The 5,211-nt window shown below is 36.2% G+C and overlaps 1 pseudogene; it reads right to left on the bottom strand.

The window, feature by feature from the left end:
- LOC104744005 overlaps nt 1-5,211 on the bottom strand; it is a 17,641-nt pseudogene that overhangs the window by 6,793 nt on the left and 5,637 nt on the right.

Consider the following 5,211-nt stretch of genomic DNA (forward strand, 5'->3'; position numbering starts at 1 on the left):
TAAGAAAGCATATTTATAAAGAACAACTGAGATCACTTCATAAAATGCCAGTGACTTTCATTGTTTGGATAGTTTTTTATGCGCCTATGATGATTCAGGCTCTGACTAATAGTCTAGTGAGAAGCTACTTTACTTTATATAAATCAACAGAAGGAAAATTAATACATCAAACCTTAAAAAAAAATTCAATTTGATCGTAGGGAAGATTCATTTACTAAAGTCACCATATCGCAATATTTGATGCTTAGAATACTAAATGACTTGTCATTCACTCAGTGGTTCAACTAACATGGTAACTTAAGAAATAACATACCTCCACATTACGCTTGGATCCCTGAATCCGCTGAGTCCACATATTACGGATTTGAGCTCTCCGTTCTTCAGCAATAGTATTTCCCACAGGCAGCGTATAATATTCAATTACCTATTATCGATACAACAGGAGAAAAAAAACAACAAGAAAAATTCATCATGTAAATGTATACAAAATATGATCAAATAAACATTTAGACTTTTCTCCTGTTTCCCCTTCAAACCTAGGTGGTTAGGGAGGGTATCCAGGAGAAGGGATCATCAATAATTGAGATCTAACCTCCTCTAGTTCTGATAGCTGCTGAACACGAACCATATTGCTGTATGCACGCTCGTAGCTCTCCAAAACCTGTAGAAAGCGCAAATACAGAAAAACAGAGACATTTACAAGTTTTTCAGTCTAAGTGAGCGACTAACAAGGTAACTGTGGTGATCATATGATGCTTCTATAGCAGGAGCCAACGATAACATGCACAAAATGTTGTTTATATAGAGCCCAACATGTAACTAAGAAGTCAAAAATATATCTTCCTACTTCCAACACCCCATGGCGTACTCAAATAAATTTCAAGGACATAATGGAAAAGGATGAGACTAATTACAAATACTCTTCCTGATATACTTTTGTTCCCTTTATTCACAACAAAACTTAATACGAGAATACTGCCAGAAAGGGAAGAAATCCTACCAGCGCTGCAAGTTCTGTGGCGAGACATTTTCTAGCTCTTTCCACATATTCACGAGCCTCGTCGTACTAAAAAGGAAAGAAAAATATCCACAGGCACAGATATGCAGAAATAAGTGTCTGCAAATAGATTATAAGTAAGCCAGATATGATTTAAAGTACAAGGTTTAAGTGTACCTTTGCCCTTCGAACTAATAGAACAGCCCTGAAGAATGTGCCACTACTGCTCCCATCACCACTAGAAGCAGGGCTTGCTAAACCCCGAAGCTTTGTTTCATCGCCATCATCTAACCGAGACACATATTCCGCCATTTGATCCCACTCTCCCATATTCCACGCAGCATTTGCAGCCTAGTATGATTGCAAACAGATATTTATGTAACTATGTAGCTGTATCACCAAATGTAGCATAAGTAGAAGTTACCAACCATTGGTGCCATTTCCAAACGCGCAGATGGCTCAGCAGGACTCCAGTACTCTTTGCAGAGATTGTTGAGTTCTTCCCATCGTGCAAGGGCAGCAAGACATCTCATTTGTCCTACATCGTGGTCAATAATAAGCTATAGACTCAGGACATTTCATGAAAAGGAAAAACGAAGCATCATATCTATGTTCAACTGAAAATGTTAGATTGGAAAAATATGCATTGAGTTTTTGTTCTGCTAACTTGTAAAAATGTCGTGAGCCACAATTCTCTTTGAACTACTAACTGAATATCGACCAGAAATGCCCACATAACTACTTAGAAAAAACATTACAGAAGAAAAAAAAAAACCCCAGTAAATCCCGCCAATAATGTGGGTGATCACAGACCTAGTGTGGCTTCTAATACAAGATGAGGATTTGATGTTTGAGATGCTTTCAAAGTGTACGCTTTGAGTGCATCGTCCCACCGCTGCAGCTTCTCATACCTAGAAAAAAACACGTTAGCGCTTTTCAACTGATTAGGATCAAAGAATGCTACCACAATCTTGTTTCCGCGTGCCTATCAAACAGAACCCAAAATAAGCATCATGATTCAGAAATTCATGTTACCATGATTCTTTTAATTGCACATCAAGATGTTGTTGAGCATAGGTTAGTATGCCGACAGCAGCCTATGAAAAAGAATCCCAAACCATCAATAATGACAAATATCAAAGATAGTGAGTGAGATGGGCGAAATAGGATACAAAATACAGTGTACCTCATGCTGGTGTAACTGATTATTTATGTGTATAAGAGCCTCGACAACAGCAACTGGGTTCGCATCCATCCTCCTGGATCGTGGACCTTCAAATTCCATCTCTTTATAATGCAGAGCTTTTGCAAAAACACGACACTACAAAGTAGGAAATTGCACCATTACCAAGAAAATCGGATGAATGCTTGATATGATACTAAAAGAGGTACCAAAGCTAATTTAACTAGGGAATTCATGACGCAAACCTTTTCAGCTAGTGCCCCCAGAAGACGAATATCAATGGGAAGAGGCTTCTCATCATGTTCCATAAACTCTGCCTAAGAAGAGTAATGATATAATCAAGCACAAGTGACAGGAACAAGCAACAGGATCACTCATAAAGGTAGGTTGGTTTTATTCTAAATGTATGATTCTTTATCCAACCTACCATAATATAGGTTAAACGAAAGAGTATAAAGCAGAAATTTGGATTAATAATAGATTAAATAAAAGTTACATATCATGTTTCCATGAACACTCACAGATTGTTCGATTTATGGTTTTAGCAACAAAAAAACGTGTTTTACATCCTTCCAGTAGAATGGCTAAGAGGTGCAATCACTAACGAAATGGTGACCTAAGCACTTTTTGTTCTAGTCTGGGAAGATGTAGTCAACTCATTACTGAACACTATTATTGCCTAAGCTAAAACACAAGCACTCAATAAGCACATCCATAGTCCATAGCTACAGGAAACAAGTTTGCTGTTCATTATAGCCAGTGACTCAATTAACGGCTGTCCTGTTTAAGTTTTCTTTAAATTTAACGAAGAACATATCAAATTGAGTAGTGTTGCTAAAATCTCTGGAGGGATATTTGGAGATGAAAAGGCCATTTCCAAGCTCCTAACTAACTGCTTTTGGCTAGACTCGTTTAGCTGTGCCCAGCAACTGACAAAGCCAGCAGCAAACAATTCTCTCCCGACAAATGGCTGCAAAACACGATCATTAAAATGCATATTCTTTTACGAGAGGAAAAGAAAGAGTATAGATTAAACACCTGCAACTGAGCAAGTTTTGCGCAAGTTCTTAAAGCTGGAGAGGGAGACTCTTTAAGTTATTCAATACTAAAATGTCTCATCCATTCCTCCCAGTCTTCCTTGGTGCTTCATTGAGAAGCTTCTCCAGCTGTACGCAGTCTACCATCATTAACCTGTTCAACAGATCATCAAAGCCATAAGTGACAATTTTAGCTGTTTCAAAACAAACAAAGACTAAAGAAATTTTACTAGAGGATCATGTTAAATCAAGCATACATATATAGTCCATAGAGAAGAGGAAACATAGGGGGCATCTTTACAAACTCGTTGCAATTGATACCAAAAATTTTACAATGTTAAGAGTATAATTACAATTGATATTGATAACAAAATTTTTTTTATTTATTTTTTTTTTTGAATAAAATGTAAAATTTATTCAGAAAACTTTTGTACATCAGTTGCAGCGTTTGTTTTAATACATCAAGAATACAGAAAAGAGTACCTGATGGTTCCTGTCATTTCCTTCTTCGAAAGGATCGATCTCATTCTCAATTACAGGATCCCTGATAACCTCAACTGGTAGTCGCCTACTTAATTGTTGAGTTGCAGTTGAAGCTACTACAATCAACGGTTCACGTCTCAGCCAGCGAGCATGAATTTCCCCAAATTCTTTATGCTGCAAAAATGTTGTAAAGTGAGATTTTACATACAGAAATATACAATAATGAAATTTATACATCTACACACGCCCGGCCCACAGAGGAAGTAAGTGAAGCCAAAGATTCGGCCTAAAATTTTAGAAGCCTATTTCATTTAAAAATCTGTTAAACAAAAGGCCTTTTTTTTAAAGGATATGTATAAAGCTTTTTTTATTTACATGTAAAAGACCTTTTTCATTTGTAGGATATGTAAAAGGCTTTAAAATATCAAGTGGTGGCCTTTTATAGAAAACCTATAACTTTTATCATAGATGAAAAAGACACATTTTTTAAATTTTGTGTAGGGTCCTCATTAATGTTGGGCCGGCAATGCACCTACAGGATAAAAGTTTTTTGTACTGCAAATGCTATTTTATTTAAAAGATAGTTTGATGCAAAACCCGTAATCGATGCTTCAGCAAAAGCTTGTGAATTGATTCAATGAATATGGTGAAGTCCTCTCCAAGTGCATGAGCCAAACAGCATAGTGCGTCAACAGCATCCTTCCGCAACTCATCATTCTTCCTGCGATTTCAGAAAATACCGCACAAGAAAATTTATACAAACTGAAATCATGAGTAAGTTTCGAAAAATATGATATGAAAATACAACAGAAAACAATTGAGTCACGTTAATAATGGCATAAAAGATTCATAACATAAAGAAATTTACTAACATCTGCGAAGTTCTAAAAAACAAATGCTTATAGCCAGACAAATTTGTAACTTAGCAAAACAACTCATGGAAAACAGATTTGTAATAGTAAGCAATGACGAAATGAAAGCTAATGAGTTGAAAATCCTTTATTGATAATGCATTGCCAACTCTAGGATGCAATGGATTTCTCATTTCAAATCCACTATCCTTAATCGAATGAACCAAATCATTTCAGATAAAATCAGATAGAGACACAATGCCTAAGTTTTAAAGAAGTATTGTCGAAAGACCTTGCGAAAAAGCAAACAATGCACTATTTCCAGGTAGTGAAATCAGCATAACTCACCCATCTAATACCAGCTTCAAGTGATGCACGAGAGCGGAGATATGACCAGTAACCTGAGGATATATACCGATAATTAAAAAGGTGGTGTAAGAAGCTTTTTTTTTTTGGATCAGCATAAGGAAAGAAGATAATAAATAACGCAAAATAAATAAACAAAGCTCCTAAGGTGGTGTAAGAAGCTTTTTTTTTTTGGATCAGCATAAGGAAAGAAGATAATAAATAACGCAAAATAAATAAACAAAGCTCCTAACCTGGACACACGGGATTACTCTTGTCAAAGTTTTGATGGCATCGCGTCTTATAGGTACAGGA

The sequence above is a fragment of the Camelina sativa genome, chromosome 14, assembly GCF_000633955.1.
Source record: "Camelina sativa cultivar DH55 chromosome 14, Cs, whole genome shotgun sequence".
Taxonomy (NCBI): domain Eukaryota; kingdom Viridiplantae; phylum Streptophyta; class Magnoliopsida; order Brassicales; family Brassicaceae; genus Camelina; species Camelina sativa.